Source organism: Panicum hallii, chromosome 1, assembly GCF_002211085.1.
Source record: "Panicum hallii strain FIL2 chromosome 1, PHallii_v3.1, whole genome shotgun sequence".
Classification (NCBI taxonomy): Eukaryota; Viridiplantae; Streptophyta; class Magnoliopsida; order Poales; family Poaceae; genus Panicum; species Panicum hallii.
The window spans coordinates 22841906-22866478 of record NC_038042.1 but is presented as its reverse complement, the minus strand read 5'-3'; the positions used below and the strand labels follow the sequence as shown (position 1 = coordinate 22866478).

Here is a 24573-nt window from a genome sequence, read left to right as displayed (position 1 = left end):
ATGGGCAAACTGAACGAGTAAACCAAATTCTGGAAGATATGCTTAGAGCCTGCGTACTTCAATTTGACAAAAATTGGGATAAATACTTGTCACTAGCAGAATTCTCTTATAATAATAGCTATCAGACAAGTATTAAGATGGCACCATTTGAAGCATTGTACGGTCGCCGATGCCGAACTCCTTTGAGTTGGTCACAAACCGGCGAGCGAAAAATTTTTGGACCCGATCTAGTTATGGAAGCAGAGGATAAAGTCAGGCTTCTCCAAAACAATCTAAATGCTGCCCAATCTCGACAGAAAAGCTACGCGGATATACGAAGAAGACCATTGCAGTTTCAAGTCGGAGACTTCGTATATCTTCGAGTATCTCCTATCCGAGGTATTCAAAGATTCGGTGTAAAAGGGAAACTTGCTCCTCGATACATCGGACCCTTTGAAATCCTTGAAATCTGTGGACCTGTAGCTTACCGTCTCCAACTTCTTCCTCAATTAGCGGCCATCCATAACATCTTTCATGTATCCCAACTCAGAAAGTGTGTTAAGATCCCCACCAAAATCATCGATTCCCAAACTATCGAGATCGAACCAGATCTGACCTATGCAGAGTATCCAATCAGAATCCTAGACACTAAAGAGAGAAGCACTAGAAGAGAAACCACCAGAATGTACAAGATTCAATGGAACCATCACACGGAAGAAGAAGCAACATGGGAAACTGAATCTTATCTCCAGCATAACTTTCCTGACTTCTTCCGAGCCAATTTCCGAGCTTGATCTTTCTATTCCATCCTGCTTCGGAATCTCGGGACGAGATTCTTTTTAGGGGGGAAGGCTGTGACACTCAGGTAATTAGCTTGGTCGTACCCTAAAGTTTTGATGAGTTTTTATGTGCAAAGTTTAGCAAAAGGTGTGCCTAATATGTGCAAGGTTATGGAAAAAAAAAGGTGATGTTTATGTAATTAATTTTAACTAGAGGTCCTTTTATGCAAAATGGGTGGAAATAGAGGGAGAAGTTTAAAAGTAAAAGGGTTGTTTTGCAAAAAGTGATATCTGTGGTTAAATTGTAAAAATATGTGAAATTACCCTTGGGTGTATATGCAAAAGTATTTTTATCCATAGGATTTACATAAAATGTGAAATTTTTACTAAGTCTATTTAATTTCCAAAACTATTGCTCAAATGCAGATGAACCTTAAAGAGAAGTTGTAGAGTTTGAAAAACCATGCACTTTTGCTTTTTGGACCATCTTCATTTGAGCACTGGTTTAAAAGTTGCAAGTCCTTTTCAGTGAGGTCCCTACTTTTCTCTGATTTTGCAAATCAGTCCTCAGCTGCATTCCTCCCCCTTTCTTCCTCCTGGCGCCACTGCCTCCTCTGCTCTGTTTTCCTGTTTCCCTCTGGTCCGTCGCCGGTGCAGCTCCCCCCCCCGGCCGCCGCACTGTGCCTTCTGCGCCCCGCTCCACGTGTTGAGCTCCTCTTCCTCCCACCGCCCTCAGTGCCTGCGCTGGCCGTCTCTCCTCCCTCCACGTCGGGCAGAGGCCCTGACGGCCGCCACGCCGCTCTGGCCGACCCGCCGGCGCCGCCTCCCCATCCTGTGCCCGGCCGTGCGCTCTCCCTTATCCTTCTCCTAGTGGAGCCGCGCGTGCCCTTCAAGACCCAGCCGTGCTCCTCCTTCTGTGAATTTTCCCCCTCCTCCTCCCGGCGATCCACAGCACCGAAGCACCGCCGTTCTGTTGCCGCCAGAAATCCTCACTACCTGCACAGCCCCACCCTGATTCCACCGGCCCAGAGCCTCCCCACCTCCTCCCCTTGCCCCGCGACTTGATCCAGTCCTGCCCCGGCCGTCCCCCTCGCCGGATTGGCTCCGCCCCGACCCGCCCCTCCATTGGCGCCGCCGAGCTCGGCTCCCCTGTCGACAGCCCGTCTCGCCACCTCTCCGACCGAGCCACGTATGGAAATCGCCTTCCCATGCTCCAGTGATGCTCGTGCGTGCGTTACTTCTCCGTGTTCGCCGGCCGTTCATCGGGAACGGCGTCGCGCCGCCACGGCCGCCGCCCCTTCTCACCGTCGGCCGGATTTCCTTTCTGTCCGATGAACCCCGCCTTGCCCAACATGTTTTTCTCCTCCTCCTGGTCGTGCTTGACCGGCCCTTCACCGCCGGCGACCTCGCCGCCGGTGGGAACGCACCGGAGGCCGAGCTTCCAGCCGTGTCGAGACCGGGCAGGGGTCTGTTCGTGAGAAGGAAACATCTTTTAGGGACCCAAGTGCAAAAATATCCAAACCCCCCCCTAGTGAATCTGTTATTTCATGTGTGTATGATTTCCTGTCTTGTAAAATTCATAACAATCCACAGAAAAATCCAAAAATAGCAAAACTAGTTTTGTTAGAAACTAGATTTCAAACTCTATGACTTTTGTTAATAGAGTTTAGTTTGAAATAAAATATTTCTATCTGTATTTTAAATCTAAGGTTAAGGGGTAATATACACTTAACCTTGTCATTTCATGCTTGGTTGCTTATGAAGTTGGTATAAATGTTCTATGAGCTCTAGATAATCTTGTACAAAGTTGCAAACTTAAACTTGTTTTAAATTTAACTTCTTTTATTTGAACTTTCAAATTTAAAATAAACCTAATGTATAGCCTTGTCTAATTGGAATCTTCTATCATTCACTAATGTAATATTTTATAATGTTTAATATAGAATCAAATTTCTATAATCTTTTATTTAAAAGTTTTGAATTCAAATTTTGGTTCATTTCAAATTTAATTTAAATGTTTTAGTTCTTGTTGCAATAAACTCTACCATATCTTTATAAATAGTGTTTTAAATCTAAAACCTCTTTATTTTATGCATGTTTGTGTGTTATTTAAATGAGTTACAATATTTGAAATGTGAAATTTTAAATTTAAATTTCACCTTATTTAATTTATTGCATCTCATATAGAATCAACGACACTCGACGACGGGGACTACGAACTGGTCTTAGGACAAGACCAAGGCTTTCCAGAAGATCCAGCGCAAGTCGTCGAGGAACTAACTGAAGCTCCGAACCCGAGTTTGGAAGCCTCTGACTCTCCTGCCCTCACCCCCACTCCAGAAGGCAAGCCCCGGACATATCCCATTACTTTATTTACACTGCAATCTATGTCTATTATATTATATCTTGCATTAAGTCTAGGAGTTGAATGAAACCCTAGATGCATGAATCCTAGAAATCCAATGTAATGCTCCCGAGTCCTTATCGGATAGATGCTCCGCTAATAGGACCGATAGAAGTCGGGTGATTTCCTGTCACTCGCGCGATATAGGAGTTGCATGTTTACATTTCTGCAACCACTATAAGGATGACGGACAGGGTCATGTGTTGTATCATGACCTGGAAATTTACCCTGTCTGTTTCGTTAAAAGTTGATAAGGTCGATATGTGTGGTAGTGGTGGCTAAGCGTTTGAACAGTACTAGCCACATGCCGCGAAATATGGTAAAGCGGTAAGCCTAGTAACCAATCGGCCCGGTGAGTGGACATACCTCCCACCACTCGATCTTTATGTTATGTTCACACGCACCGACCTATGGGAGTACGTTCTGCATGGCAGACAGGAATACGGGTTTTGTAGTCGCGCTACAGACGTATGTCTTGCACGAGTGATGTGCGTACGGTCCTGCAAGTCGCTTGTGGTGGCCTGTCCACGAGTCGGAATGAAAGGTAAACGGTTGCTTCGGAACGCCCTATTGGTATTCCAAGCGTGTGTGTTAGGTTTACCTTGCAAGGTTGAATCTCGATTCAGGAATCGTCCGCCTCTCACGATGCATGAGACTGCTTATCCCTTTTACCACATTGAGTAAGAAGTGGAACTAATGATGGATAATCTTGATGGATGATAATCACTATCTTGCTTGCTTAGTGTAGGTGCTAATCTAGAATAAATACTCAACTAGAAGATGAAAGCTAAAACTTGAAAATAGTTCATACTCTTTGTTGCTTTTCAGCTGAAAATAAACCCAGAGCCTTTACAATGCCTTCATGAGTCTAGTTATGGGCTAAAGTATACCCGGCCCCGGGTAAGTCTTGCTGAGTATTAGAATACTCGGCCTTGCCAATATCTGTTTTCAGGTACGACCTACGAGAATCCCACGGACAACCTTGTGTGGCCAACGTCCGTTCCTTTTGGCTGGTCCGTGGAGTGGGACCCGTCCCCGGCCGGCACTAACCCTCCGGAGTGACACCAGGCCCTGGGCTAAGCTTGGTGTTCCCCTTCGCGACGTGTGTAGTCACGTAAAAACTTTTTCTTCCGCTGTGAGTTTGGACAAGCTGTATGCTTGTCAGTTGAACATGATTTGTATAAGTTTACTTATCTTTGAACTCGGTTTGTAATAATGTATGTATGACTGTAAATTAAAAGTTGATGAGCTATTCTGTGATGTGAACTCGCCTTCGTGCGAGGTAAACCTGCTTCGATCCTGCTGAACCATGGTTGTATCGGGCGGAGACCCGACAGACCAAAAGATTGTTCCGTTTGAAGTGCGTTGGTCTGATTGCGATTGTACGACAATCAATAGCGCACTTGAGCCGGAATAATTCGAGCGGTTCTGCCACACTTGGCCATTATCTTATCTATCATATCTAGCTTACCTCTGCTAGTTAGTCGATTGATATCTTAGTAAAGTTTGTCATTTGCTTCTTTGATACTCTTTATCCGTGGTGCTTCCCCGAGAAAATTTATGATACCCTAGAATACTCCAAGGTGAAGTGCTACAGCGGTAATTCTATGCGCTTGCAGAATTTCAATTCTATTGGAGCATAAGGAACACCAACAGTAACCCAACGACACCCCCTATTGCGAATCATCATGAGACTATCCGGTTGTCCAGTTGATGTGATTGATCGGCTTGTGCGCTTTGTATGTGTCTTAGGTTTATTTCTGAATGGATCCAATGACCATAGATCTAGGTTTATTCTATTGCTTTGTCATAGAGGTCGAGCTTGTTTAATTACTATTTTGAAACACTATACATCGCAGAGGCATCCAGAGAGTTCCAGTATGTACATGTTCTTGCTCCTGCTGTTTCTTTTCCTCTGAAGTACGGCTGCATGTGCTATTATGTGTAATAGTTGGTACTTATAAATGGGCCATATTTCTAAATAAATGTTGTTAGGCGTAGCATAGCTATGCTCAGTAGTTACTGGATGTTAATTTAGTATTATTCTATCTTGACTCATGACTATCTTTTCTTTATTTGCAGGAATGAACTTTGCTATTTTAGTGGCCATGCGATATATCCAGGGATGGGTATTAGGTTCATTCATTCTGATTCCCAGGTATCCCCTTTCTGATGTTGGTGGTCATCTTTACCAAAAGTTGGAAGTTTATCTTATAAATTTTGCTATGTCATCGCCACGAGATCCACCCCCTTATGCAGACCAAATCCCTATCTCACCTCTATGTTTCGATTATATTAGATGTTCAATTCCTTTGCTCTTGACCTTTTGTGTTGTTTTTCTAAGCCTGGCTTATCTGTTGATCCTGCACAACTGGGATGGGTACAGGAGGGGAGCAAAAGGGAATGTCGGTGCCAGGATATCGACAAGAAGCGATTGCCCAGACAACGAGCTACATCAATCGGCATCAAGGTAGCTTCATGCTCGGCGACCAGCTGCCCTCTCTCCTCTTCCCACTCCTTTGCTAATTTTTGCTAAGTGTGATCAATTCTGCTCATCAGTTGTCTGCATTGTTTTATTTGGTTTGCTATTGCCAGTAGAACGAACAATTAACAAGTAGTATTTTTTATCTTTGAGACCTGTAAAGCTTAGAAAGTATACACCAATTTCAAGGCTAGCATCTTTCTGCTGATGATCTAAGGACATTCATGCACATCTCAGCCACTGACTTCACACCTTTTTGTAACTTTTATTTGAATGTAAAACCTTCTTTGTTCTTCAAAGTGTAATAGTGCTACTTTATGTACGGCTACACTGAGCAAATGCTCTGTATCAGTTGTTAGGACTTAGGATAATGAAATATTTTGTCATCTTTGAATGTGCTTTTATTTATTCATTGTATTCTTTTATCTATGCGCAGATTACTTGAAGGAGACTATCCGTGATACATTTAGATTTGTCAGGTTCTGTTTTGCAGTTTTACTTTTGTCTTTTTAGTCATTCTATTCATTCCCTTTGTAGCCCTTTGCATGTTTAGTCATAAACTAAGCTTTGCACAAATGCTTAAGAAGAACCACTTCTAACTCTGCGTTTATATATATTCAGCGTCAGTCCAAAAGGGGTCAAGTTCCTCTCTACTGCTGGTAAAATGGATGGAACACCACTGGTTTTACAGCTGACTGCAGAGATGATTGATCTAGAGGAACATTGTAGTTCACAGCACAAAGAAGGTGGTTTAAATCATGTGCCCACATTAGAATCCGAAAAATTTCCTGAGGTAGGCTTCTCAAAATGCTATTTATTAGATCCCGATCTACCCACTACTTAACCTGGAAATTTTAGCTTTTTTGTGTTTTGTGTCTCATTTAAATTTCTTTCAGGATGAAACAAAACTTTATCAAATGCTCCTGAATGTCAGGATGAAGCTTGCTCAAGATATTGGAACCGCTCTGTGAGTAAAAATCTAAACGATAACAATGCGTTTAGGAATCTGTGTTGTTTAGCTACTTTATGTTGGAAAGGTTAGCAAACCGATATTTTAATCCCCGTTGTTACAGATATGATATATGCGGTGATCAGACAATAAGAAATTTCGCAAAGATGAGGACTTCTACCGGAGATAGACTTGCTAATATCGATGGTGTCAGCCAGGTATTACTTTGAAAATGGTGCACAGCAAACTATCTTTCTTAATATATGTAGTATGCATTTCTGCAGTACATCCAATTTTAAAATACACAATAGTGTGAACATTCTATTCCATCTTGTACTCGTATGTTAATACATCTGACATTTTGTCTCACGTTTCAGTGGCATTTTCATCCAAAATATCACACAATTCACTGCAAGAAAATAGCGTAATTTCATCGGCCAGAAACCGTCAAAAATAGCCCGAAAGCCGTCGAAAATAGCTATTTTCGTCGGCCGGCCGACGAAATTAGGCCGACGGAATAAAATCAACAAAAATAAGCATATTTTCGTTGGCAACCTACGAAAATAAAACTGTTTCCGTCGGCTGGACAGGCCGACAAAAATGTGCACCTATTTTCGTCGGCCAATCTAGCCGAGGAAAACGATGGTAGTATTTTTGTCGGCTACACAAGCCGATGAAAACGACCGCACATATTTTCGTCGGCCAGTGTAGGTGACGAAATGAATTATAGATTTTTTCGTCGGCTCCACAGTCGACGAAAATACTGGACACGCTGCAGTATTTTTGTCGGCCGATCCTGCTAAAAAAAACAGCTGCATATATAATAGCAATTATGAAATGCAATCATCCATAAGCATCCATAAGCAGTCACTTAGCATATCCATAAGCAGAATTATGAAATACATCATCACATAATCATCAAATACATCCAATAAGTACAATCATGAAATCCATAGTCTAAATGACATATATATGTCAACGAAATGCGAAAACACAAATCAAGGAGGGATAATATTATGTCCGCTGCCGCAGTCACCTCCAGAAATATTACGTGCTGTCGATGGTGGCGTGGACGAGCTAGCAGAAACTCCTCGAGTATGAGTACTCGTCGAACCCTGATTATAGACAAAGTTAAATGTATATAGTACGTATATATAAGAAAATTTGAGCATTGCTAGTTATACGATAGAATTACCACTTGTGGAGACGGTAGATGCACATATGGTACAAAAATCGGCGGTGGTGGAGGAGGCGAAGGAAGAGGTGGCAAATTAAATTGTGAGACAAGGGTAGCCGCTAGCATTTTCTAAAATCCGATAATAGATCAAGTATCTTATAGTAATGAAAAATGCACAAGGACTTGAAAAAATATCAAACTTGTATAGTGCCTTAATCTGTTGTTGCTGAGCGAAAAAACCTTTCATGTACTCGTGTTATTGCCTTGCCCACTCCTCTTGCCTCTGCATCGCCTCTCTATGCTGCCTTATCTCCTCCTGCAGTCGACTTTCCCTTTCCCTTTCCCGCTGGTAGCCCCGAGAACGCAGAGAAGACTGAGAACACCTTGCCTCACTCAGAGCACCACTTGTATAAATAATGCCATTCAACATGCTGAACCTGCCATACTTCTTCCCTCCCCCGGTTGAGTATAAGGCACCGACATCCACATCACTCCTCCTCCAATCGTACTCCTCCCCATGACGTGCCACCATTTCATCACCATATCTCGCCTACCATTCAGGCAACTAATAATAAGATAATATTCGAATCATCGCTTAATTGAAATCAAATTATTTTACTAACCAGAGTCTGTGTGGCATTCTCACTGTAAAGCAACTCTGGCTGTGTAGGATCAGCATCGTGGTGGCCTCGAATGTATGTCTTAATATAGCTTGGGACCACCCCACTTTGTGCCTCCTGCCAAAGAAGAAATTTTGACATTGCAAGTAAGTACATAATAATCAAATTGAGCACAGAAACACCTACCATTTGACGAGCCAAACGAAGATGTCCATCGGCCCCGTATCTTTGTGTAACTCGTGGTCCTGCTTGACGAATGTATGTCTTCATCTTGGATTTTTCCACAAAGCTGGGTGAAGCCCAATAAGCACAAAGTGCTCGCCAAGCATCTTGACACTTTCTCAACCAAGGCAAACCGCTAATATCAACTTGAAGGTACTCATCCTCTTGGAGATATATCTCAGAAGCGTCCAATTTCTTGTTCATATCTTGCAGCTTTATCTTCTTGTAGTATAAAGAAACACACTGTATACGAGCATTGGTCATCATGTCCCTTACCACCTTCGTCGCTGCCTTGTCAAACACAGAACGAGCCCTATTTTGTAGGCACTGCTCCTCCCCCTCCGGCAAACGATACCTCTCCTAAAAAGGAAAATAAATTAGTTAGAGAACTTATAAATGAATCAAATAGAAAGTAGTTATACAAGTTATACAATTTATGATAAATAATTATCCAGAACTCATTCCAAACCCTCGCTGCAGTCGTGACGCCCTGATCATCTGATTGCAGCTTATAGTGCTCCCACTTCAATACAGGCTGAAGCACACCTCCAATAGTGACCATTCCTGGGTAGTGAAACCGACAAAGTGTTCCCTATTTCTTCCCTCCCAACAAATGTCATCCCACTGCCTACAATGAGAACATCATACCCATCATGTTTCTTACTTAAACTCCACAAAATATTGAATGAAACAATCACAACAATAAAATAGATTACTTACCAATCCCCATGTGGCCTAATCTATCGACGATTTGCCGGATTTGTAGCTGCAGGAGTCATCATATTGTTGCCTCTAAATCTAAATACATCGTATTAGTTAGCTAGCGCATATAAAATTTTTAATGAATTGATCATAAGTACCTGAACATAGGTTGAGCAGCAGTATCCTCATCTTCCTCCTCATCTGCCTCCTCCTCCGCATCACCATCTCTCTCCTTGCATCCTTCTTTGTCCTCACACGCATCTCCCTCTCCACCTCCATCTCCATTGCTATCCACATTGGCAACATGTTCTTCCTCCTCCGCACCCCTACCTACCTCTTCTTGCTGTTCAAGGACAAGTAGATATTTAGTGTGATTAAAGAAATTAAATTACACATGCAAAGTAAATATGACTTACTTGCTAAGCCTCATCTAGACATTGCTAAAGTGCACTTCTTCGACTGTGGTGCGAACTGCTGCCTCTAAATAGAGAAGACCTAACTGAAGACGTGGAGCCATCATTCTTCTTTCCTTGACTCCTTGAAGATGAGGAGACATCCTTCTTTCCCTTCAAAGAGTGCACAAATGACCTCATCCTGAAAGAAGATTACGGTGACAATCGAAGAAGCAGAATTTGCCACCATATTTCAAACGAAAAGCATTGGTATCACCCATGCATACCGGACAACATAGACGACCTTGCGTGCTCTCCCCCGAGAACATTCCATATGCAGAGAAATCATGAATAGACCAAAGAAATGCTACCCGCATATTAAAGTATTCTTTCCTACTACTGTCATATGTCCTAACTCCATTCCACAAGTCATGCAGCTCATCAATCAATGGTTGCATGAACATGTTCAAATGCTTACCGGGATTGTTAGGCCCAGGTATAATGAGAGTCAAGAACACATACTCATCCTTCATGCATAATGATGGTGGAAGATTGTATGGAATTGTAATCACTGGCCAACATGAGTAGGGGGCTGCATTTGAGTTAAAGGGAGTGAAGCCATCAGTGGCCAACCTAACACGCACATTTCGGGGTCCCTTGCAAAACTTGGATCGTAATGATCGAGGGCCTTCCAAGCCGTCCCATCGGATGGATGACTCATGCATCTTGTATTATTACAAATTCTCTCTTTGTGCCATCTTATATGTTTTGCAGTCTTCTGAGATAGGTACAACCTTTGAAGCCTTGGTTTCAAAGGTAGGTACTGAAACACCTTAATAGGCACACTTGTTATCTGCACACTTCCATCTTTATTCACCACCTTCTTGTATCTGCACTTCTTACAAAATGAACAGTACTTGAGATTTTTATTATTCTTCCAAAATAACATGCAATTGTTCTCACAGACATGGATTTTCTAATACGGCATCCCTAAACCAGCTAACAGCTTCTTTGAGTAGTAAAAATCTTTCGGGAACTTGTGAGGCTTCGGAAGCTGTCCAATATTAAGTCAACAAGATCATTGTAACAACTTATTGAAAAGTTGTACTTTGACTTAATAGCCATTAATCGTGTCACAGCAGCAAGCTGTGATAAAATAGTGGCCCCATGTAATGGTTCTTTTGATGACGCAAGCAGACCAAAATATTCCGGGACCTCAGCAGCATTCTCAACCTGCTCGACAAAATCATCCATCATTACCTCCATCCTATCTTCATGTTCCGCAAAGCTATCAACTAGGTTGTATGCCCCCTGCTTCTCTGAGACTCCCCATGCTCGTACCACCTCTCGTAATTCGGCATGAAACCAAACTTGCAGAGGTGATGCTCCATATCAATCTTGACTTGACGAGAATAATTCTGACACTTGTTACATGGACACTTTGCCAAACCATCACCAGAAGACAATGAAAATACATGATTAACAAAAGCTTGTGTGTTGACCATCCACTCTCGCGTAGGCACTCCGTTACTTTTCCAACCATCATACATCCAACTTCGATCATCTCCCATTTTCTCAAACTAGCTACTTCATTAATGAAATTGAGAATGTTACTTCCTTAATGATACTAAGCAAGCAAAAATTATCAAGCATACGTAACACAAATCGTTTTAGATATCATTAATGCTATATATTTTCTAAGAAATGAACCAGAAATCTTATAACAATCACAAATTTTATATGAACAGAATCACAAATATAGTTACAATAAGACCAACCATATTTCTAATAGCATTAATGAAAAGACAACTACAATCAACAGGTTAATACGTAAGCTCGAGCAGGGGACGGCAGTGGAGCGCATCGGCAGCGGCTTGAACGTGTGGGTGGGCAGCAGCACGGTCACAGGGGGTGGCGGCGCGGGGCGCTGGCGGCCGCGTGCGGGGACGGCCGCGGGGGCACGGACTGCCGCGCGCAGGGGCGTGGGGCACGCACGAGGGCGCATGGGCGCGGGTCGCGCGCGGGGTGCATGGGCAGGGGCGCGTGGGGCCGCACGGGTAGGGGCGCGCGCGGGCAGGGCCCGCGGGGCACGGTGCACGGGGCGCGGGGGGTGCGGAGCGGAAGGTGACCTGCTGAAGTTAGGATAAGATCAATTTCGTCGGCCAAGTTAGGCCAATGAAAATAGGTTTAGTTTCGTCGGCTTAGGTCAAGCCGACCAAACTAGAATTTCGTCGGCTTAGCAGGCCGATGAAAATATGGTTACTTTCGTCGGCTTAGGTCAAGCCGACGAAATTAGGTCATTAGTTTCGTCGGCCCAGCAGCGGCCGACGAAACTAATGTATAATTTCTTCGGCCCGCCAAAGCCGACGAAATTATATATTTATTTTCGTCGGTTTGCTGTGGACCGACAAAAATAAATATGACCGACGAAAATGAAATGTTTTGGTGTAGTGATTATCGAAGGAGCTCAGGGATCCGTCTTGCAATAGCAAAGGTTGGATGACGTGACAAGTTGAAGCCTATAAAAGAGGAGCTCCCAGATAATGTAATTTTTTCTTAGTGCGTAATCACTCTATTTCTGTTTGTGATTTAGTATTGCTTGGATAATGTAATAGCCAATATCAAGCATTGGCTGTAGTTCATTGTATATGCATCTAAAGCTGTCGTGAATGTCCAATTTACTTCTGACAAAAAGAAATGCTACATGACAATCGCAGGTAAGTTACGACATGATCAAGACCTTCCTGACAATTGAGGGCATGGATTGCAGAGCAAGTTTTTAGTAATGCGCATGCTTCCCCATGCAAGCAAAGGCGGCGCAAATGATAATCTAGGAGATGGTGCCCTAGCAAGTGATGCAAACCCTACAGCAAAGAGAGGCCAAACTGACGGTATGGTTGGTTCTGCTAAGGAGCCAGCAATGAAACAGCAAAAGATACAGGAGCATGGAGTTGAATCTTCTGGCACAACTGGTGTCACTGAAGAATCTGTGCTAGAGTTTGTTGCTAGCCATGATGGGGTAAGCGGACACCCAATCATTCCTTCTGAAGCTTGGTTGGAAACCCACGTCGTTCCTGTCGTCCTGTGCTGACGGTTGACTATGTTTTCAGGTGTTATTACACAAGGTAGTAAAGCACTTCAACGGGTCCAGGAGAGAATCAGTTGTCGAGATATTGGACAGCCTCGAATCTGAATTCAAAATTTACAAGAAAAATGGGAAATACATGATGATGTAACAAACTTAGGGGTTGGTACGTCACATTCCTAAGAGCTTGCCGGGCTAGACCGGGTAGGGGATATGCCTGTCGGTTGTATCTGGATGTGTATATATGCTGGTGATGACTTTGTGCTATGGTTGGGTGAACCTTTTATCAGCAACATCGCTGTTCCAGCTGGTATGCATGTGCATGTTTTGGGGATCGACCACAAGTTGTATGAAAGTTTGTCTGGATATCCTACGACTGTACGAGCTCCCATTCTCACAAGTATGCAAGTAAGCATTCAGTAGGATGGCAACCCGTATCAGTGATATATCGAGCTATCGGAAACACCCATGACAGAAGCAAATGAAAAGGAAAACTATGACATGTTCTATCAATTCACGCCCTATGTTCTAACTCTCTAAAACATGAACCTTATCCGGCAACATGAACTATACCCCATCTAACAACAGATACTGTAGCCCATTCATGAACACGTACACAAACCTGGGTATCGTAGCGATGAACTCTAATCTCAGTGGCTCGTGCTTGACTGCACGGCTGTAGTAGTAAAACGATTTCTCGACGACCTTGATGTCCTTGAAGCGACGTTCGTGGAGGGTGAGGGGAGGGCGTGGGGGCGTGCGTAGGGTGGACTGGGCGGCGAGATGCAAAATTACCAGGGTGGTGGATGGGACGGGCAAAGCATCGAAGGAAGGAGGCGAAGACGGGCGGCTCCTAGACTGCTGTCATCGTCGATTGGTAGGCTTATGGTAAACGCGGTTCAAGAGCACGATCGACGATTGGACTAAGGCGTCAGATGGTCGCAAAGGGGGAGGGGGGTGGCGGACGATGTACAAACCCGTCAGATTGTCGCAAGACAGGGGGGGGGGAGGGGGCGGAAGTTATGAGTTTCAATTTGTCAAATTTTTTAAGAACACACTTAGTGAATTATGATATTTTTCGCTCTCCGTGGCTGTGTTAATTTCATAAACTTTGTTTTTTGATTAAATGACACTTTAACACTATTATTTAATTTCACAGTATTGTTATCTTATCGTGCAATCTATTTGTTTTTAGTATAAAAGTTTTGCTATCCCGTAGCAATGCACGGGGACACAACCTATAATGGAAAAGGAAGAAGCGTTGCGGTTTTGGCCGCTACAAATCTTTGGTCTTAGAAACCGCTAGTTGACGTTGTACTAGAAATATTAGAATACAGAGATACACCTGCAACTTCAATGTTATTTAGACCAGAATCTACACTATTGCCTTCTACTTTACAGGACGAAAGCATTCACACATGGTGTCACGTAAGCTTAGAATTCACTTTACAAGCTTTGCATGACCAAAAGATGGTCTTTTAACTAAACCGGGGGGGGGGGGGGTCACTTTCTACCGCGTAGATCTATGCACTTTTCATGCGTGGTATGCTAGAGAAACATTATTACTGTAGAAGAATATGGAACTGTCTATTTCACAACTAGAAGAAATGACCATGTGGAAAAAAATGATACTACTCTCTATCCCAGGATTTAGCTTTGTTTGTGCTTTTTTTTTTCTAAATCAAACCTTTTAAACTTTGACTATCTGTTGGTGTTTTACCGCCACGCCCACCGAGAGATACCCCCAAGGTGGTGAGTTTGTAGGTAGGATGTCGCCAAGATCAGAAACTCGAAAGTGCAAGGAATACAAAGTTTAGACAGATTCGGGCCGCCGAGAGCGTAATACCCTACATCTTGTATGGTTTGTATTGCCTTAGGTGGTGATCGGGTGATATGATATTTGGAGGAAGTCCCTGCCCGCCCTTATATAGTTTGGAGGACAGAGTTACATGAAAGTCCTAATTGGATACGAGCCCAGGAGTCCTACCCGAGTACTTTTCGGGTAGTTTCATACTGTCTCCGACTAGATTTACTAATGTATGATGAGTTGTACTAGTCTACGAGTAGTTTACAATCAGTGTAGGGCGTGGGCTATGTCCCACCCCTTATCCTGTAAGATATAAGCCATGTGCACAGTCCCGTGGCACCGGGTCTGAGAAGTCTCTGAGCTCTTCGTAGTCGAGTACTGTAGGCTTCCAAGTACTTCTGAAGATGTCTTCGAGTTCTCCCGAGCTCCATCGTGAAGGTGTCTTCCGAGTACTTCCTTGACTGCATCGAGGCTGTGAGGTGATTTTGCCCCAAGTAGTTGTCAAGTTTTCTTTTATATGGGGTGCGATTGAACTTGCACTCCATATGAAGTAGCTCCCGAGCCTTAGGTTGACTCGTAGAATCAGGCTGAGAGTCAATTTAGTCTTCTATCCTTATCTTTCAAAAGATTTAAAAAATAAGTTACTGATGACACTTGCCCCTGCAGCACCCGAGACTTGAATCCAAATTTTCAAGATTTTGGTAAAAAGGATCCAAAGAATCGTGGCATGCAATGACGGTAAGAATTTGATGGTTAAGATGGGCAAATTGGTTCAGAAATTCGAGAACCATTTTTTCAGGATGAATTTTCTGAAAAAATGGTTAAACAAATAACTTCACCAAAAAACACCCTAAATTACCACTCAAATTAAACCCTTTGCCTTGAGTGCCGTGTCGCATTGGCCAAGTTGCCGCTGGATCTTGAACTGTCGATGAAGCCGACTAGTCGGAGTCGATTCTGACTAGTTTTGTAGGTGAGACGAGTAGTCGAAGTAGTGGCCGGCGTGTCTAGTTTCGTAGGCAAGACGAGTAGTTGAAGTAGTCGCTAGCATGTCGCCAAACAGAGTCGTTTCTGACTTGTTTTGTAGGCGAGACGAGTAGTCGAAGTAGTCGCTAGCGTGTCGCCGAGCATTCTTCATGAAGTTGAGTAGTCAAAGTAGTCGTCAGCGTGTCACCTAGCATTCTTCACGAAGTCGAGTAGTTGAAGTAGTCGCCGTAGTTTGTTGATGAACCCAACTAGTCAGAGTTGAATCGGACTAATTGCAGTCAAGCGATTAGTGTGTCGACAACCCTAACAGAAGTCATTCTGAGTAGTCGACGTAGTAAGCAACGCAAGCTGAAGTTTTGCCGAGTAGTCGTTGTAGTTGGTGATGCGTAGCCAAGCGTTCTCGCGAAGTCGAAGTAGTCGTTGGCGATTGTTAATGAAGCCAACTACTTGGAATTGAATCCGACTCGCCCAGCGGTATGTTCTAGGTCAGGTCCCCTACAAGGTAAACATAAAAGTATGTTCTAACTGATATACATGATATCATGTTGGGAGCAAATCCTAACATTGTAAAATGCATCTAAAATTTTTCGCGTTGTACTCTTGCTAGGTCACATAATTTCCCGGGTAGGTAGCCTATTACGTTTAAGCACCTGATCCCTGATAGCTGTAGACCATAGCGCAGGGAGCGTGGCCGCATGCACGCGTAGGAGCATAGGCGTATAGAAGAGTCGAGGTTTCACGGATTAAAGCGTACGCTACCCGGGTATTGTAGCAACCGTTGAGAGAAAACTAGAGTAGTCAACACTGCGTGAAAAAGAGAACGCTCGTGGAGCGCACTTATAGGGTGTAATCCCACCGCCCGTGCCGCAGGGCGGACTATGCAGGCAACGGGAACAGGCACGACATGGCCTAGTGAAGAAAATGTGGTTTGCACAAAATGTATCCGATCCTGTGCAGAACAAGTCGGAAAAGGTATAAGTGACTTAGCTTGATTCGTGGACGATTATAGATGAAGCCGCAGCAGTCATCGATGGAGCCGCGACGGTTTGTTGATGAAGCCGACTAGTCGGAGTTGATTCCGACTAGTTGTTGATGGTGTGAAACCCACTCCGGACTAGTTTTCTTGTCGAGACAAGTAGTCGGAGTAGTCGTTGGCGCAAGTAGGAGCCATGCAGAGTTGTCGTGGTAGACTGCTATACAAGCTGGGGTTGTGCCGAATTGTCATGGTAGATGGCGATGTAAGTCTCTTGACCAAATGCCATCAAGTGGAAGTCGACGAAGCGACTCCTCATGCAGAGTTGCGCGCGCGCTCCTTCCCCAGCCGTAGTGGCTGTCTTTGGCCGACGCTTGATTGGAGAGGAAGTAGCCGGTATGGACTCGTAGTAGTGATTACTGGTAGTCATCGTCATTGCGGCGCGAGCTGGAGTAAAATCGGGTAGTCGAGATCGACCGCAGCACGTCGACGTTGTAGCGCAAGCTAGAGTCGAGCCGCGTCGTCAGGGTTGGCAGCGACGGCGCGTCGATGTTGCGACGTGAGCAGCAGTCGAGTCGATCACGAGTAGGAGCCGGGTTGGATCCAGACTCGTCCTTACGGTTTCCGATTAGATCGGAAATTGAAATTTTTCGCTGAGATCATCAACGAGGGCACCAATGTTGCAGTAGGATGCTGGAGCAGATGCTGTCGGCTCCCTGGTTTCAGCGATGCAGAACCAGGAGCTGAAGGTGAACGTCGTGCCCTCATCGAGAACAACGCTGGTGAAGTTGAACGATGCCATCGAGTTCTCTGGTAGATGCTCGATGAACAACCCTACCTAGCGCGCCAGCTGTCAGTGTTTTACCGCCACGCCAACCGAGGGATACCCCCGAGGTGGTGAGTTTGTAGGTAGGGTGTTGCCGAGATCAGGAACTCGAAGTGCAAGAAATACAAAGTTTAGACAGGTTTAGGCCGCTGAGAGCGTAATACCCTACGTCCTTTGTGGTTTGTATTACCTTATGTGGTGATCAGGTGATATGATGTTTGGAGGAGGTCCCTGCCCGCCCTTATATAGTTTGGGGAATAGGGTTATATGGAAGTCCTAGTCGGATTCGAGCCCAGAAGTCCTACCCGAGTACTTTTCGGGTAGTTTCCTACTGTCTCCGACTAGTTTTCTACTGTATGAGTAGTTCTACTACGCTATAAGTAGTTTACAACTGGTGTAGGGCGTGGGCCATGTCGCACCTCTTATCCTGTAAGATATAAGCTATGTGCACAGTCCCGTAGCTCCCGGTCTGACACTATTGTTGATAAAAAATTATAAAGATTGACGATATACAAATAATATTAATAGATTCATAATGAAGCTAATTATTATAACATGTATTCTTTTCTTTTTAAAATTAATTACTTTTTAAGATACTATTGATCGAAGATGAAAATATTTGACTTGATCAAGTCTAAAAGTTGCTATATTTTAGGATTAAGGTAGTACCATCTACGACTATCAGAAAGTAAAGGAGTGTTATGCGCTAGGTTGGCTTTGGTTGTTGCTTCCACAGCTTTATTTTTTTTGGTACTTTGGAAATGCATGAGGATTACTTGAAAGGCAACATATCAGGTGCAAACGAGGGTATCCGTGCAAACTCTGTGCAAACCAACTAACAAAAGTTGCAAAAAATTCTCAAGAAAATTATGTATATACTTAATAAACTACTCTACCACTGTATAAAATTTTAAATTCAAATTCATCATATGTTAAGAGATACTAAAAAGAGAAAATTCTGAGAGATAAATAAAAGAGAAAACTCTTAAAACTTTCTCTTTTTTGTATCTCTTAACATATGATGAATTTGAACTTGAAATTTTATACAGTAGTAAGGAAGGCTATGAAATATATACATAATCTTTTTGAGAATTTTTTGCGACTTTTGTTAGTTGGTTTGCACGGGTTTGTACGGACAGTCTCGTTTGCACCTGATATGTTGCCTACTTGAAAGTATCAAATTAGTATCTATATTCCGGAGACGTGGGTAGTTATCAGACCTTACTACTAGAAGTAGCTAAATTCATACGAGCAAAAGTGTCCACTACACGGTGCAGCAAAAAAACCACACGCTTTCAACAGTAAGCAATGAGATCGAGCACGTTATTACCAGATATAATTTGGTGCGGCTTATTGGAAGCTTAAGCAAAGCCTGATGATGGAAACATGATGCATGCTAGGAGCGCATGATCACACATCGCACAACTAGGCTTTTGATGTGCTTGCAAGTAGCCTCTGGGGATTGCCCAACCAAACCATGCTGCCTAACTAATGCGGCGGTCAAGCGGAGCAACAGGGCCCGACGTTATTCTAATGGACGACCGATCGCTTTCCCTGCTGTTTCGTGGAAAATTACAAGTCTCCGTTGGTTTTGTTGCTCCCGACTTCCAGCGTGACGTCACTGCAAGAGCAATTCGATCGATGGCCTGGTCATCCATCTTCGGAGATTATTCGTTCTCTCCGGTTTGCGCCCCTGTAATTTCAAATGCCTAAATTGAACGATCACGTGCATTTCAAATTTTTTTCTTGTCTCTCGTTACATTTGTCTTTTTTCAGGTTACTTAGGAGAGCCGTCTTAACCTATATTTCTTCATATGCAATTAATAAAATTGAGTTTTACAACCACAACATGACCGGGAAATATTGATTAATTTTGACAAAATGGGCAACTCGACAACAACTGAGCAGCAGGAATTTTTGTGACCACGTGTATTTGAAATAGGGCACAAATTGATTAGTATACAAGAAAGAAATAGGCTTTGCATCGTGTCTACAAACTAAGACCCTGTTTGGATCCTCCCCCACTAATAATTAGCTAGCTAATTGATAATAGTCAATTTTAGCTAGCTAAAGATTAGCTAAGGTTATTACCTGGATGTGTTTGATTCCACCAACTAATTGCTAATTGTTAATATGAATAGACCATGCTATGTGTTAAGAAATTGAACTGAAAGGTTAGGGTAATATGGTCTTTTGACTTTTTAGCTGGGATTAGCTAGGTTGAATCAACTAATGAGATGATATTGTTTCAATTAGCTAGAACATCATTAGCTAGTCCATTAACTGATCTGTTTGGATTCATAATAGCTAAATTTAGCTAGCTAACCATTAGCTGGAGAATATGGTCTAACTGAGGACCAGCTGAAGATAGAAATTGACAAAGTCAAGGAAAAAGAAAACAGTAGAAATGGGAGCTATTTCCACAGATCGTGTAGACGAAAAATATGAAGTAGAGACTCACTATGCGGGGGGGGGGGGGGGGGGGGGGGGGGGGGCGGGCGGCGCGAGCGCAACCTGCCACCAGGTAGCTAGCTTGGTATTCGTTCAATCTCCACCTTTCCTTTAACAGCCACCGTCATGGGCATGGCGCGTGTTTTGACTTTTGAGAGCTCTGAAACTCACGCTAAGAAGCACAATAGTGTGAAGGAATGCATGGGTAGTGGAAAGCAGGGAGATATTGCTGTGAGATGGAAAGGAAGAAGTAAGATAAGGTGCATCTCTCTATCGTGGCGCCAGAAGAGTGACAACTCAACTTCACGGGGTGCACATCACAATTGTCACTCGTGATTCAAGTACCAAAGTTTAACTAGCTAGCCAATGGCTACTGGTTAGCGAGGCTGTCACTATCGGTTTCATGAATTTCAGTGATTATGTTGAGCCCAAATTAGAGAAGAAGAAAATGTAAAGAGAAAAATACTCTATGTTCTTAAATATGTGATGTTTGAGATAAGATGATTAGACCCTGTTTGTTTTAGTTTCTAGGTATTCTTGGACCATTAGCTTTCAGGATCTTCAAAAATCAAATGTCATTAAACGCCACAAGTCAGAAGTACCCTGCCATGAGCTTTCCAGCTTCTGAATTTGGGGGGAATCTAGCTAGCTAGTAGTCCAAAAACTCCCAGAAGCTTAAACAAACACGCCGGAGGGAAGTATGTACATCTGACTCGCAGAGAGGAAAGATGATATGCGGTTTGATTGTGAGCAAAACCTAGAGGTTGACGGTAGCTGTCAGTGGAATTCTCGGAAATGACCCGGTGGCGGCGAATATGAGGGGACTACAGCTGTCGTAGTGCCATGCTTCGACAAAGATACGGGGAAGCTACCCTGCAAGGACTATGACCTCTGACTCTGCAATTTTCCCCTACTCTAAGGCAGTAACAGTGGAATGGATCAAGTCAAAGTATTTTTTATGGCCGACAAACAATTGATCAAGTATCAAGTTTATTCTAATCCAGCTACGGTAAATGCATTGATCGTTCTCGATGTCAGTCACCTCAGAATGGACACATCATACCTAGATTCCTCACTCCTGCCGGACTTGTCATAGTTATGACTTTATGACGTCTTTTTTTGAAAGGTCAGTCTCTACAAGCAACTTTGTTGGAATAAAGAAACCCCAAGGCATACAGTTTGAGTTTCTACTTGGACTGGGACTTGCTTTGGTGTATGGTCTTGGAGTCCAGTATAAGTTAATCTTGGAAATGGAGAAGTCAGGATCGTGTGCTCGATCGAAACCAGATTCGTTTCGTGTAGGATATATCTCAAAGGACATAGCAGGTAATTTGCCATGAAACAAAGCAAAGAAAAGGTCATGAATGAATCAAACAAGGTCAGTTTGTCAACATTTTAAAAAAAAGAAAATCCATACAAGTTATCATCAAGCAAGCTTCACGGTACGCGCACCATCCATGTCACCTACCAAACATGTCCTAACTCCTAACTACTACCGTGAGTCTAATATATATATTGAAGTAGCCTAATTCTTCAGGTTTCATGTCTTCTCAAGCTTCAAATGAGTGTCAGGCCAGGGTCTGCTCATTGGCGTGCGCGCCTAGAGAACTTCTTCCCATAAGTTTTTCAGAAGAATGTCAAAATATATAGGTTTTCAGCATTTTTTTCAAATAAATCAATAGGATCTCGCGCACTTGAAAATAATAGTAACTACTGTCCCTAGGTGAATCGGGATTTGATCCTCCTCTCGGAGTTGAGCTTTTGTGAGATTCGTTTCCACCACAAACTCGGCCGTAGCTTCATCTTCTTTTGAAAACACTTTTAATGGAGGTATTGATTGTTTGGGTTGTTCTCCGAGCTGGAGGATTTGGTTGTACCAACGATTACTCTTCTTCTGATAAGACTTTATGATTGAGCGGTCGTAGTCCGATAGTGTTTCTTTCGCTCTTGGTTGGCATATGGTTACGAAGAACTTCTGCCCGGCTGGATCCACTGGTTGCTTCGGCTCAGGCTTCCTCAGTGTGAAGTGATCGGTAACCTCCTCTCTCACGTGTGCATGCAATTTCTCATTATTCATTTCATATGCTAACTTTAGAGGTAGAGGCTTCTCTTTCTTCTTAGCTGGGTTCTTCTTCACCTATGGAGGTGGCGGTGGCAGGACCCAAGCCTTTGCGGTCTTCTTCACCTTAGGAGGTGGCGGACTCATGCTAGGGTCCCTTTGAGCGGTTGGTAACGGCGGATCCATGTTAGGATCCCTTTGTGGAGATGGTGACGGCAGATCCATGCTGGGGCCCCTTTGTGCGGGTGGTGACGGTGGCGATCTTGGCATTGGGTTCTGAGGCGATGCTGTGAAATTTGTGTTTCCTTGTGGAAATCTTGTGTAGCGCTTGTTCCAACAGATCCAGGTGTGAAGGGCATGTTGTAGTTCCTCTTCTCCATCACCTACAGGGATCTCGAGGTCGAGGTCTTCCCATCCTTTCTCGACTCGGTCAACCATGACTCTAGCATAACCTTCAGGAATCGACGCGCCATGAATTGTCCTACCTTGAGCAGGTACTTCAGCAATACCGCGAGCCACTACTTTGATCTTTTTCCTTTGCTGATAAAGAAGCTCACAGGGGTTCCTCACGGTGATGTCATCCATGGGGTAATGTTGTTGGTTGTCCGCAACCATTTCAGTTCGGACTCCGGCTGGGTGCTCCGTGGAAGCGACGCTACTACGGCGTTGAGAGTCGGGGCTGCTCTCCATATTAGGAACTGATGGAGCTTCTTGTTGTCGATGGCTAGCTTCCAATGCACCTTCAATCGAAGCTGCTCGTTCTTCAAGGGCATGCACTTTTTCTTCCCGTTCAGCCTTCTTTTTGCATCGGCTTCGATAAGTCTTGATATCTAGTGTGACATGGGGACCCCGATGAGACTAAGATCATCAAAAGTCAATACAAAACTCAATGACCTCCTCTGTTTTGTAGCCCTTGGCAATACAACCTTCTGGATGAGAACGATTGCGAACGTACTTCTTTAGGACTGCCATGTACCTCTCAAAAGGGAACATACTGTGTAGGAATACAGGGCCGAAAATGCTTATCTCTTTCACAATGTGGACGAGGAGATGTGTCATAATATTAAAGAACCAAGGTGGAAACACCATCTCAAAACTGACAAGACATTGGACCACATCATTCTGTAGCTTTATGAGCTTATTTGGATCGATTGCCTTCTGTGAAATTTCATTGAGGAAGGCACATAGCTTCACAATTGTCAATCTTACATTCTCCGGTAGAATACCCCTCAATGCAACCGGAAGCAATTGTGTCATCACGACATGGCAGTCATGAGACTTCAAGTTTGTGAATTTCATCTCTTTCATATTTATACTTGAAGGGTATGAGGTGGGCTATGCTAGTGATAAACCAAAATTTCCACCGCATAAACCAGGAAAACTATTGTTATAGATCATGGAATTACCACTGGATGCGCGGATGCGGAACTTCTGTAGCGCGTCAGGGTAGTGCAGTCGGTCGCCGGCAGTGCAATTGCAAGACCTCCTCACGTGCGGCTCGTTCTCGTGTAGCAGATGTAGCACCTCCAAGGTATCCACATGTACGGGGAAGAAGCGTCGCACTCCGGACTGCTAGGTCCGCGAGGGCAACCGTGGCCGCGGGCGTGGGAACAGGCGGCTACCACCAGGCGTGGAATTAGGGTTAGCCACTCCATGCGCCCCACCCCTTCTTTTACAGGTGCCCACTAATGGGCTTCCTAATCAAGGCCTATTAGTGCACCTAAGCCCAGTCTAATTCGGATCATATCTTTATTAGGCTTCCAGCCCCTTAAGTATGTGACCCTATGGGCTCACGTGCGAACAGACATGGCCCGAGTACTCCTATTCGACCAATAGTTGACAGCGTACACATTGTGTAATGAGAAATCATGATTTGCCGAGTTGGGTCGGTCCAGCCTCATGTCATCCATGTGCCCACATTATTAGTTTGACATCTCCATGTCTATGACTTGTGAAACACAGTCATCAACTAATACATGTGCTAGTCTAATATTCATGTGTGTCCATACATGAACTCCGACTAGGAACAACTTTAGAATAACCACACAAGTAAAGAGTCTCACAAATAATTCACATAATTGCCAATCAATACAAGTTGCCTTTCATGGATATTCAATGACCACATAATACATCGCGGATACTATGAAATATGATCATCTCTATGATTACCTCTAGGGCATATTTCTAACAGTCTCCCACTTGTACTAGAGTCTAATCTAGAAGATATCTAATACTCATAGCTCTTGTGTGCGCTTCATGCTTAGGCTGTGGAAGAGGCTTTGTCAAAGGATCAGCAACATTTAAATCCGTGTGTATCTTGCATATCTTGATCTCACCCCGTCTGACGAACTCTCGTATGAGGTGAAACTTCTGCAGTACATATTTGTTCTTCTGGTGATTCCTTGTCTCCTTAGCCTGCGCTATTGCCCCATTGTTGTCATACTAGAGGTTCAATGGGCTGGACGCACTCGGAAACACACCAAGCTCAATGAGAAACTTCCTCATCCAAACACCTTCCTTTGCAGCTTCTGAAGCTGCAATGTACTCAGCTTCCATTCTAGAATCAGCCACGGTATCCTGCTTGGAACTTTTCCAACTTATAGCACCACCATTCAATGTGAACACAAATCATGATTGCGACTTTGAATCATCTTTGTTGGTTTGGAAGCTAGCATCAGT

The 24573-nt window shown here is 43.7% G+C and overlaps 1 long non-coding RNA gene across 1 annotated transcript in view; it reads left to right on the top strand.

The window, feature by feature from the left end:
- Positions 1-15035: 15035 nt before the first annotated feature.
- Positions 15036-24573, top strand: part of LOC112873922 — a 12926-nt gene continuing 3388 nt past the window's right edge. The window contains exons 1-2 of the long non-coding RNA XR_003224852.1: positions 15036-15047; positions 15664-15665. This is a non-coding gene — a long non-coding RNA (uncharacterized LOC112873922). The remainder of the gene's footprint in view (positions 15048-15663; positions 15666-24573) is intronic.